We start from the raw sequence: 12,240 nt of genomic DNA, 5'->3' as shown, positions 1-12,240 counted from the left end.
GCAAAGTTTTCTTCTTCTCTCCCCCTCACTCACATTGGAGTGATGGATTCCTTCAAATTCCATAGTCTCCTCTTTTTTTTCCATCATCTTTCTCTCCTTTTATACTAGTTATTTATAATAAAATATTAGTAAAATAGCTCATTAAAATATTAATAAAGTAATATTTATCTAATTAAATAATTATAACATATCATCAAAATATCTCCAACATCATCATTGCCTTCTATAGTTCTCTCTCTTTCTAATTGACAATTTTTCCGTTTAGGATCTTTTAAAATTTCATCCTTGAATCGTCACTTAATTTGGTAAAATTGTACTTTAGTCCATTATACTTTTTCTGCTTATTCAATTTGGTCCTTATTCATCCATTTTTCTTAATTTCTAGATCCTTCTACCTTAAAAATGTTTGCACTATTGGACTTTCACTTCAACTTTTCCATATTTATACTTATGCTACAAAACTTTTCGCATATTTACAATTTAGTCAATTCCTTAATTTAATACATTATGTCTTGCTTCTTGATTTAACTTTCTTTTGATATCTTGCAACTCTCATTTTCTTTAATCTTATACCTTTTTTCGCTAAAATTTTATCTCATATTATTTACTACAAAGGGGGTTTTGAAGATCTTACAGCATCGCACTCAAGCACAATAGAAGACGGTAGAGATGAAGATGAAGCCAATGGTGGAGATAAATATGTAAAAAAGGGTGGAGATGAAGATGAGTACAATAGTCGAGGTAAAGACAAAGAAGATAAGGATGATGATCATGATTAAGAGGAGGAGTAGGCACCACAACTTGTATACAAAAATCCTATGCGAAATTGTCAGCCACCACCTTATGGCACACATTCGGCTTGACGACGCCAATAATGTATTTTTCATTTATTTTTTTGTGATATAAATATAAATGATATCAATAAAAAAATGATCATTTTTTTTTGTTCCTGTTGCTACTTATATTTGTCTTTGTTAAATTTTAATGTAGATTATACATAGTTTTTTATATATAATATTTGATATGAAATATGTAACTTTGGATAAGTACCTTTATCAAACTAGCGATTAATTAAGGTACATAGAATAAATAGTAAAAAATGGTAAAAGTTCAATTGCTAGAGAAATTGTAATTCATACTTGAAGTAGCGCATAAAGTAGTAATTTTTCCACTATATGAATGTTAGCAAACAGTGACAAATACAAATGAAATACGAAAAAATGAACAGATTTTGTACAAAATAAGAAGCATTATAAGCAATTTTATATCACAAAAAAGAAAAAGAATGTTAGTGACGTTGATGCCTCAATGTATCCCTCAATATGGAACATGTTGTGTTCGTATGCCTTGACTTTCTACAGTATTTGCATAACTTTTGTTGGTTGTCCCTCTCCCGAATATTCATATTGGTGAGTATCTGAGTGAAAGTCGGATAACCTTTCGAGACGCGACGTAAGTTCATGTTCGGGGCCAACTCAAATGGGTCCACATACTCTTATCTGGGATGGGTGGGAATACAGATCTTCATACATTGTGCATGCGTTCCAATTTGTACACATCGTTAATATAAGGAGTGTACTCAATTCGTACATTCATATATGCGACAATTCCATGTGCGTATGGGAATCGAAGTGCTTGAAATCTCTCACAATCGCAAATCCTTTTTGGTTGATCAACAAGGTATGATGCCCCTGACATGTCTTGTTCAGGCCTCGCGTGCTCCATGACCTAAAATATCAGGTTTGGACGCGAGTGACACACTATATACATGATGTTCACTTTCTCAACATTTCGTCTAATTTCTTTCATGACATCCTCGCACTAAATGAAATCGCCAGCTATTTGTCCAACATACGTCACAGCCCGTTTTGGAAATAAGGCAGCCAGGCAAAAGTATGTTTGCTTGACAACCAAGGTTATCAACAAATGGCACGTCCCTTTCAGTATGAAATTGATGTATTCAGCTAGGTTCGTCATCATGTGCTCATATCATAGATGTTGTCATACGATTATGTCTATGTTCGAATGGTATGTTGGCGAAGTAGCCCGCAATGGCACTATTGATGGCACAAAAAATTTCTAACATTTCATGGATATAATGTTGGATGAGCTTATACCTTGTTGAGAAAATTATACCCATGAATGCAAAAAATGAATGAAATATGGTTTAGCATGATTGTGGAAATAGTGAAAGGTAAGTACCCATGTTGATGCATTGGTCTTGCTCACTTTTCAAAGGTCATTTTGTGTGGTAGTGGAGCTTACATTTTGTATACATGAACTATGGTATGTGATATCCCAAAGGCTATCATGTCGTTCAATAGTGATCAAGATTTCCCGTCCCCTTTCAAATATGACACAAATGTCAGCTTGCGAGCAAACGCGATAGCGCAATTGGAAAATGATACCGGTAGAATCCTTCAATTACCATTCTAGAAAACGACCATAAACAACGTATTGTCACTTCAAAAAAATGACAGATCTAAAAAGGTGAGTAAAATATGTATATAAACTGTTTGGCACATTGTGGTAGTATAATCCGCCACCTTATTGGCTTGATGGTGAGTTAAAGTTTTGATGCATACTAGTGTTAAAGTATCCACCCATTAGCAGTGTCTAAGGACTTAGTTACATGGTATCTTTAAGTGAGGAAATAGTACACTTGAGAAAGAGTAAGCCTAGAGTTTTGACTGAGCACTAAGAGCCTATCAAGTGTACGAGAAAGTTGTAAGAGATTTGATTGTCTTTAAGACCACGCCATACGTGAATCACTACCAAGGTATAGTACGTTCGATTTACACAAGCATTGTTCTAGTTGGTTTTGTAATGGGATTAGTTGGGAGTCAATTGGATTGATTAGACCCTATTTATGACTAGTTAAATAGTAACGAATATCTTTGCTGGATTTTTTTTACCTTTTCTTGGATTTTTACGGGAAATTAGGATGATTTGAGTTAGGTAAGTATCATCATTTGTCAAAATTCACAATAGGGGTTAGAGTGTTTATATCTAGTAAAAGAGAAGACATTTCAAATGACTTTACTTTCTACTTTACGTTTTGGTTATTCTTCTAACTTAAATGTTCTCTTCTTCTTCGTTAAGATGGGGCTAAGAACTCGTTTAATCAATGGATGATTCAACCTTTTGGTAAGTTTTATAGCTCTGTATGCTATGATTGTTGATGAGTAAGGATATTGAAAGGTGTAAGAATAGTAGAGTATGAGTGAAAAGCCTTACATAGGGGTCGTACATAGTTGAAACGTTAGTAAACTATCTATTAATGGTGATTATAATGGAAATTTTATGATCTTGTACACAGTTGTTACTGCTGGATTTAGAAGGACAATAGAAAAAAAAACTCTAGGTCGAGCTAAAGGTAAGTCTCTAGTGAGTTTCTAAACCCAACTTCTGCAGAATATATTTTGATGATTCTTTGTACAGTTGATGTTCATATAGATGCACATATCTTCTTCAGAAGTTGTTGTATGTATATATGGTTGTGTATGTCCTTCGTGAAGCATTTGTATGTATGTATTGAAGTGTACGATGCGTTTTATTAATATGATAATGTGTGGTAAGCATGCATGGGAAATTATGTGTCAGGAAGTATGATTTTGTTAATATTATGAGTGAAATCTGTGTAGATACGTCTATTATGTTATTTGAGTGATGCAAGACCAAGTATGGTTGGAGATAATGGGGTTCAGGTAGAGTGTTGGGAAAAATATGTGATATGATAATGGACTGCACGGTGGTGATTAATGGCATCCGACAGGACAGTAAACTTGAGATAGGGCCAGCGTGGTAGATATATGTAAAGACCATGGTCATGGCACATTCTGGGAATTGCGGATAAGTCGTATTTGTCTATTAAGGTTTCTATGTGTCCCAAGGGAAATGATGGGCAAACCTTAGGCGATGCTGAGTTTAAGCAAATTCATATCGTTAAACATGATAGTTTATAGGTGCCTTTGTGGCAATTTACTTGGGAATCCTTTGTGGCAATTTACCTGTAAAGCCTATGTGGCGTAATGTCTGGAAATTCTATTAGGCAAATTTTGTAACACCTAAGTGGCGAATTGTTGTGAAGAGACCTAGGTATGCCTTTGAGACATTTTTTGAAAGAGTCCTCGATAGTGTACTTAATTGATGAATCTTCCATATTAACTTGTCAAAAAGAGAGCTTAGCATATATGTAATTATGGGTGGTGTAAATTTCTACCAAATTTGGAAGTTTTCCTATTTTGTATTGAAGCTATCTGCATTTTGATTGGGTGATCTAAAATATTACCTTCATTGACTGAGTTCGTTGTCTAGATCGACATGAAGTTATGGCGTGACTAGTATTCCGACAGACGTCAGAGCCGGTATATAAATCCATCGAGAGTAGTGTTTGTACGTATATTATTCTAAGAAATGTATCCAATTTCTATCTTCAAGAAATTGCGAAATGAGATTTGCTATAAGGTGGGAAGTTTGGAATCCGCTAATCAAGTGGAACGTGCACAAGGTGGTTGAATTGGAGGTTGGCATATAATTATCTGCTAAAAATTAGAAATGTAACCTCTAAAATTTGAAAGGAAGTCTAGAATTCTTAAGTCAAAGAGTTCAACATCATAGTTTAAAGTTAAAATTGGCTTAGACTTATTAAGTTCCATTGAACTTATGAATGTTTATTTGTAATGAAAGTTCTTGAGTTGAACTAGTTCGCTAGAAGGGACCAAGCCAAGAATGCACCAAGATGGTTGATTGTAGTGCAATGTTATGCACACGGAAGGACATTTTTTGAAATATGTTTTCAAATGGTGAATAGTAATATATGCCACGAATATGTTTATTTTATCAAAGATTTAAGTTGTAATGTTTTATACTACATTTGAGAGTTTGTTATAAATGATAAATATTTCATTCAAATCATTTGACTTAGAAAAGATTTTTAAATAAATAAAAGTACATCCAGTATTGTTTTCGTCGGCTAAAATTTTTTGTTAAGCATGTAAGTTTTATGATATCCTACATTCGAATCTGGTAAATCGGGTTGGGTATAGGGCGTTACACGTATAGTTAGGTGCCGTTAATTTGTACCAAAGGCTTGCAGTGCTAAAAAGCTTCCCTGCATTGATCGAAGGTCCAAAACAATCAATAGAAGACTCTTTTCCCAAGGGTCAGATGATCGTTGAAGTACGTTGGGTGTGTTTCTAGACCAGTTATGGAACCTAGTACGTACGGATCTAGTACTTGACACCATTGTCACAAATAATTGTATGACCTATCCTAACTGTGATGCAACTCATCTATGGTATTTTGTTTTGTGACTCATGCTTTGTATTACGATGACGTGTAATTGTACTAGTTACAGATGTTAGTAATTAACATCGGGACAAGAATCTTGAGACTTGCTTTCACCATAGGTAGAATTATGTCAAATATCAAGTCAGATTCTGGCTTACATGTTCAAAGTATGAGTTAGACTTATGTTATTAGAGAAAATGAAGACCTCGATTAGGTCACATTATGTCAAAAAATCAGGTGATCACATCGTGCACCTACTGCGATACAAGTATGTGGAAAGAAATACTTCTTTATCGTCCACAAGTTTGACTTATTCCAAATAGATGTCATGATTTTCCATTTGCACCTCCTGTAACGCGTTGTGCACTTTCCCTCGAATTTCTCCGGACGAAATCTTGTGTCGTGATAGTTCATGCTATAACAGCTCATTTTCTGTTATGTCAAAAATAGTGGCTTTGGGACCACAATTCTGACAAGTAAATTATTATTTTATTATTATTTTAGTGTCTACAGAATTATATTTAGGTTGTATTAAAATTTCTTTAAGAAATTTTGATGTTTAAATAGTTAATTAGGTGAAAAGAACTAAATCGTAAAAAATTTAAAGTTGAGTTCTATTAGATAAATGAGTCAAATGGTTATGAAACCTTAAATTAAAGGAATTGAATGGTAAATAAGCCATTTAATGAATTAGTTGATGTGTATGGCATGGTTTTATTGAAATTTTGTTAGTTTTTAAAGGTTAAAATGGTAATTAGATAAACTAAACTTAAACTAAATGAAACAAAAATTGCTTCATCTTTCTCATTTAACACCACCATTGAATTTTGAATAAGGAAACACCACTTTTAGGGTTTGGAGCATTTGTTTAAACTTGTTGCTTGCATGGTATGTGATTTCAACCCCACTTTTAATGATTTTTATATTTTTGAGTCCATTTTAGCTTAATTTAACTACCCCAGGAGTTAATTTGTAAATTGTTAAAGGTTGAGGGTTATGTCATGAATACTTTTGAATGAATTTTTATGTTGAATGATAGATTATGAATATTTTTTGAAAAATAAACAAGTTTTGTTAAGTGATTTTTTGATGAATTTTAGAATTAGGGACTAATTTGTTAAAGGTATAAATTCTAGGATTTTATTGTGAAATGATGGTAAAAATGAGTTGTTTCAAGGTCCCTTGAATCTTTTATTAACATGGATTTAGATTAAAATATTTAGATTTTAAGTTATAAGCTTAAGAACTAAATTGTGAAAAGTTAAAATGTTAGAGGCAAATTGGTAATTTTGTATAAATATGAAATGTGGATTAAATTGAATAATAGAAGTATTTAATTGATTGAAATTGCCTATTTAGATCAAGATAAACCACGTTCAGTCTTAAATTGAAAAAAAGCTAAAACTTCGGATTAGTTCGATCTAACTGCTACTGTAACACCCCTAACCCATATATATCGCCAGAACAGGGTTACGGAGTATTACTAGAATATACAGAACAAATACAGACATTTCATATTATTTAACATACATATCAGAAATTATTCTTAAAGTCCCTTATTTGAGCCCTCGAGGCCCAAAACATACATTAGAAACAAGTCAGGACTAAACCGGGTACTCAGAGAATTTTTCACAAAATCTCAAAATTTTTCCAAGGTGCAGGCGACATACGCCCGTATGGACAGGTCGTGTGGGCATTCGAAATAGGGCACACGGCCGTGTTCCAGCTCGTGTCCGTACCCATGTAACTCTTTAACTTGGATCACACGGACGGCCAAGCCATGTGTTCGTGTGCCAGGCCATGTGAAAAATCCTGAGCATTCTGTTTTAAAATTTAAAGAAGCAGAGGACATATGGCCAAAACACACGCCCGCGTGGTAGGCCATCTGTCACACACGGCTGAGACACACGCCCGTGTCTCTACCCGTGTGGACGAAATAATGTCATTTTCAAACCATATTTTTCACCCATTTGGTCTTCCACCTATACCAACATTTTAAGATATTCAAAAGCCAATCCAAGACATTAAAATCAAGCTAAAGTCAAGTCTTATGCATGATATATCACTTCATAAATCCATATATCCAAACTTACCTATTTGACCAAAAATAGTTATAGACATACATATAATGTTTACTATCAATTAGCCATACTAAATACTCATATCAAACATGACTTTATCTCATATATATACATCAAAACGCATTCATCAAAAGCTATGCCAATGGCTAATTACAACCAAAACATTTATATGCCAACATTGGCTATCTAAACCTATATATGCCATTATAACCAAAATTAATTTACTATTTATACCGAAATAAATGATGGATAGTGTGAGTGATCTCCGCCAAGCTTCTAACCCAACGAGCATCCGAATTATTATAAAATAAGAAAAATAATACAGAGTAAGAATATTATTCTTAGTAAGTTCATATAGTGGGAAATTAACTTACCACTCATTTACATTTAAGGTTAGCATACAAATACATCCAAAGCAATTTGGCAATTTTCCTAAACACATATAACCTCAAGAAACATGTTAGTAATGTACTTCATGTGAATATCAAGAAACAAGGATGAGCTCATCATGTAATAAATTTCCATGTGTTTTCAGGTGTATACAGGTAGTATCTCACTCAAAATTCATCTTACCTTATATCAGAACTTTGTCCATTGAACCATTTGAAATATCAATGGATACACGGTAAAACACATGAAGTGTACGAATCTGTTATCTGTTAATTCATATTTGTAACACCCTTTACCCGTATCCGATACTGGGACAAGGTACAAGGCATTACCGGACCTAAACATACACATACATGCAAAAATCGGGCCATAAAATTTCTTTTAATTCAAACTTTTCAAACACATGTATGTCGTCGCTTAATTGGGTCTACGAAGCCCAAAACATATATCGGGATTAATTTGGGACTAAACTAAGAGCTCTGAGAAGATTCGGGAAAACTTAGGAAATTTTCCCAAGAAATAGGGTCACATGCCTGTATGGACATAGGGATACGCCCGTGTGTCTTTGACACACCCGTGTCCTCAGGATGTGTAACTTTTTGTTTATGACGTTAGCATGCAAATCGAACCACATGGCTGGGCCACACGCCCTTGTCTCTAAGCTATGTTCCTCGCACGGTTGAGACACACGACTGTGTCTCAGTCCGTGTGGCTAACACTTAGGCTATTTTCCAAGCCATATTTCTCACCCATTTATTCATTTATTTTCACCAACATTTTAATACATTTATGAATCAATTTAAGGTATTCAACTAAGCCTTATAATTATCATCGTTTGTTCATTTCGTAGCCATACTAATCATGATAAAATCATAATAATTTGAATCTCCAACTTACTAAATACAAGCCATACCAATGGCTAGTTACAGTTATACCATTCATAAGCCAACATTGACCAATCAATTAATATATATCAGCCATATCTCTGTAGTTTAAATATATTTTCATAACAACTTATCTTGATTTCATACTATTTCATATTTGAGCTTAAATAACCAAAGTATTTGAAATATCATCTTTATTCAAATAGTACACATGAGATACATAATTCCATAATTATGAATGAACACATTTATCAAACATATTCCATATTCATATATCAATGTCTCATGTCTCCATATATCAATAACTATCATTTTCATGAATTTTGAGTTCAATTTCATAATTATTTGTCTCGTGTTCAGTTTATTCCATGTTGGAACTTTATTCATTAAATCATTTAAAATATCAATACATATGGACAGTACACTCAAGATGAACAATTATATAACTATAAATGAATTCATTCATCAACCAAGTTCTATACTCATGTCATATCAACTCGTACTTCCTTATATCATATAGTTCCATATAACACTTACCAAACTTTGTCAAATTAGTGAACGTCTTACGGAATTGGGTACTTCATTTTCTCGATGCCGTAGTTCAACTATGGTCTTACACATATTCACATAATGATGTCATAGCCCAGCTATGGTCTTACATATATTCATACATCGATACTATAGCCCAGCTATAGCCTTACACGTAATCTCATATCACATATCGATGCCATAGCCCAGCTATGGTCTTACACGAATCACATATCTCACTGATGCCATATCCTAGATATGGTCTTATACAGTAGCATATATCACACTGATGCTATATCCCAGATATGGTCTTATACGGAAGCACATAATCACATCTCTCTGATGCTATAGCCCAGCTATAGTCTTATACGGAAATCACATATCACATGTTGCCATGGTCCAACCATGGTCTTTTCCATCAATTCGTTTTATCCACTGAACGAAAGTACTCAAACCTGCGTTCCATTCAATTTGAACATTTAGTTCAATTTTCAATTTGTAACAGCCAAATTTTTCAGTGGTGTCGGAAACAGTGATTCGAGATCACTAAATCCGACGAGTAAGTTTAGAAATTTTAACAAATAATAATTATAGGCCAAACGCGAACTTAAAAGTATTATTTTTAATTAGTGAATTTTGCGATTTTAAAAGAATTAATCAGGTAAATTTGGTTGAAAACGAGGTATCGAGACCTCGGATTTATAAACCGAGCCATAAATATTTTTATAAATATTTATGGAGTGTTATTAAGTTAGTATTAAATTTTCGTTAGAAAATTTTAACGTTTGGTTAGTCAATTAATTAAAAAGGACTAAATTGAAAATATTGCGAAATTTATTAAATTGTGATTAAATAGTTTAAGTGATTAAAAAGGAGGGATTTAAAAGGCAATTGGACCCAAATTGTATGGGCTGGACGGTTGGGAAAGAAAATCAGCAAAAAGGACAAGGAGAAACAAGGGCAAAATGGGAAATTTTGCAAATTAAACATATAAAACAAGACAAATTTGAAAAATCTAGAGATATCATCATTTTTCTTCAGAAAAAATGCCATGGGAGGCCTGAAAGCTGCTGGTTTTTCATACTTTGACATATGTGAGTTCAATTCTTACCCTTTTCTTTGAGATTTTTATGTTTTTGTGACTTTTATAATTAGGTCCAAGTGTTTAATTCATTAGTTTTTGATTTTATGAACAAAATTAAAAGCTATCATTGATAAGTGTTAGCTGTTTATGATGAAATAAAATGAATTTGAAGCTTTGATTTTGTTGTTTGATGATTTTATCAAGTAATTTCAATAGAAATTGATTTTAGGACCTAATTGTGAAAAAGTTGTGAATTAAGGTTTAGTGTTAAAATTCTGATTTTTAAAGATTGTGTAATAGTTTAGAATGATGGAATAAAATGTTAATTGAGAAAAATTAGCTTAATAGATGGGCTAATTGAGCAAGGACTGAATTGTATGACCTTTGAAATTTAGAGGAAAAATGGTAATAAACATCTTGAACTAAAACAATATTGGACAGCAGAAGTAGACTAACTTTGAAAAATCACCATAAATTTTAGAAATCGAATTAGAAGATGAATAAAATATGAAATTAAAGCTTATTGAGTATAGTTTTTCATAGAAGAAACGGTGTAAGCAATGGATTTGTAAATTATGAGATATAATGAATTTTGTGAGACAATGTTAGAATGAATTCGGGTTCCCTTGTTTTGACTTTGAAAAATCAACAAAAATTGGAGAAAATTAATTAGAGTCTCAAATTTATATTCTTAGAATCCTTAATGAGTCTATTTTCAATATAAATCAATGGTAACATTATCTGAGTTTTGTACTATGATATAATTAATTTTTAGTGAAGAGAGGCCAGAACTGTTGGATAGTGAAACAGGGGAAACTTAAATGAATAAACTATACTAATTGGATAAACCAAAAATTCTTAAAATTTTATAGTGGAATTATATGTGAGTCTAGTTTTAGGTAAAATTTACGGATCTTAACTTTGAGCTCTTTAGCTCGAATTATAAATAATTGAGTGACTATGACTCGTGTGAACAGATTGATGTGAGCATTAATAAGTAAATTGTGAAATCGTACTTACAAGAATGTTATATACATTAAGGATGTGGAATGGAGAGGATGAGGGAAAATATATATGAATATTCAATTAGCATCGCTAATTTGCATGTTTTAAGCTCATGGACTAAATTGAATAAAAGTAAAACTTTAGGGGGCAATTTTGTAAAAATGTCAAAAATGACTAAATTGAAAAGAATAAATTGTTTTATTATCTAAATTAATAAATTGAATGAAATTATCAATTTAAGATTGGGTGAAATTTGGGAAAATGGTAAATTACCAATATGCCCCTAAATCTTGGTATTTCTGCAATTTAGTTAGGTAGGTTCGGATACCCTGAATGAGCATGTAAATATGAAAATTTAAGTATTGTATCGTATTTTATATGATATTTTGAATTGAATATATGAAAAGGATGTTACATGAAACATGAAAATGAATACTAAATAATATAAATTAATTGAAATTATTCTGAAAATTTCGATAATGCCTCGTATCCTATTCCGGATCTCAGGTACGGGTATGGGGTATTACATTTAATGGCATCAGAGCTAAGGTTTAGCCGGTTCTCAGATCGAACGTAGCATATGTGAAGTCTAGAAATACATGCCATTATATAACTTGTGATAAGATAATGTAATATCTTCTAACTCTGATGAGATTTATTTTACTTAAAGATAGAAATACTTTCCCAACCGAGCTAATTACGATAATGATAAAAGCGATACTCAAATATATGGGCAAAAGTAGATTATGATGAGCCGGAACTCATAAAGGTATGAATAAATGTTATATTTAAATTTATGTGTATAGTAAGTAAAATTTTAAAGTAAGTATTAATATTGAATTGAATTTGTATGGATATATGTGATTGATGTGGAAATAGAATTTTGGATATATGTTATATTTGAAAATTTTATTGATTGGGAATGTGATGAAATTGATATGAATATGTGATTAATTGAAATGTGTATTGATTGGAA

The sequence above is a fragment of the Gossypium arboreum genome, chromosome 2 (genome assembly GCF_025698485.1).
Source record: "Gossypium arboreum isolate Shixiya-1 chromosome 2, ASM2569848v2, whole genome shotgun sequence".
Lineage (NCBI taxonomy): Eukaryota > Viridiplantae > Streptophyta > Magnoliopsida > Malvales > Malvaceae > Gossypium > Gossypium arboreum.
Note: the sequence above shows the minus strand (reverse complement) of the source record.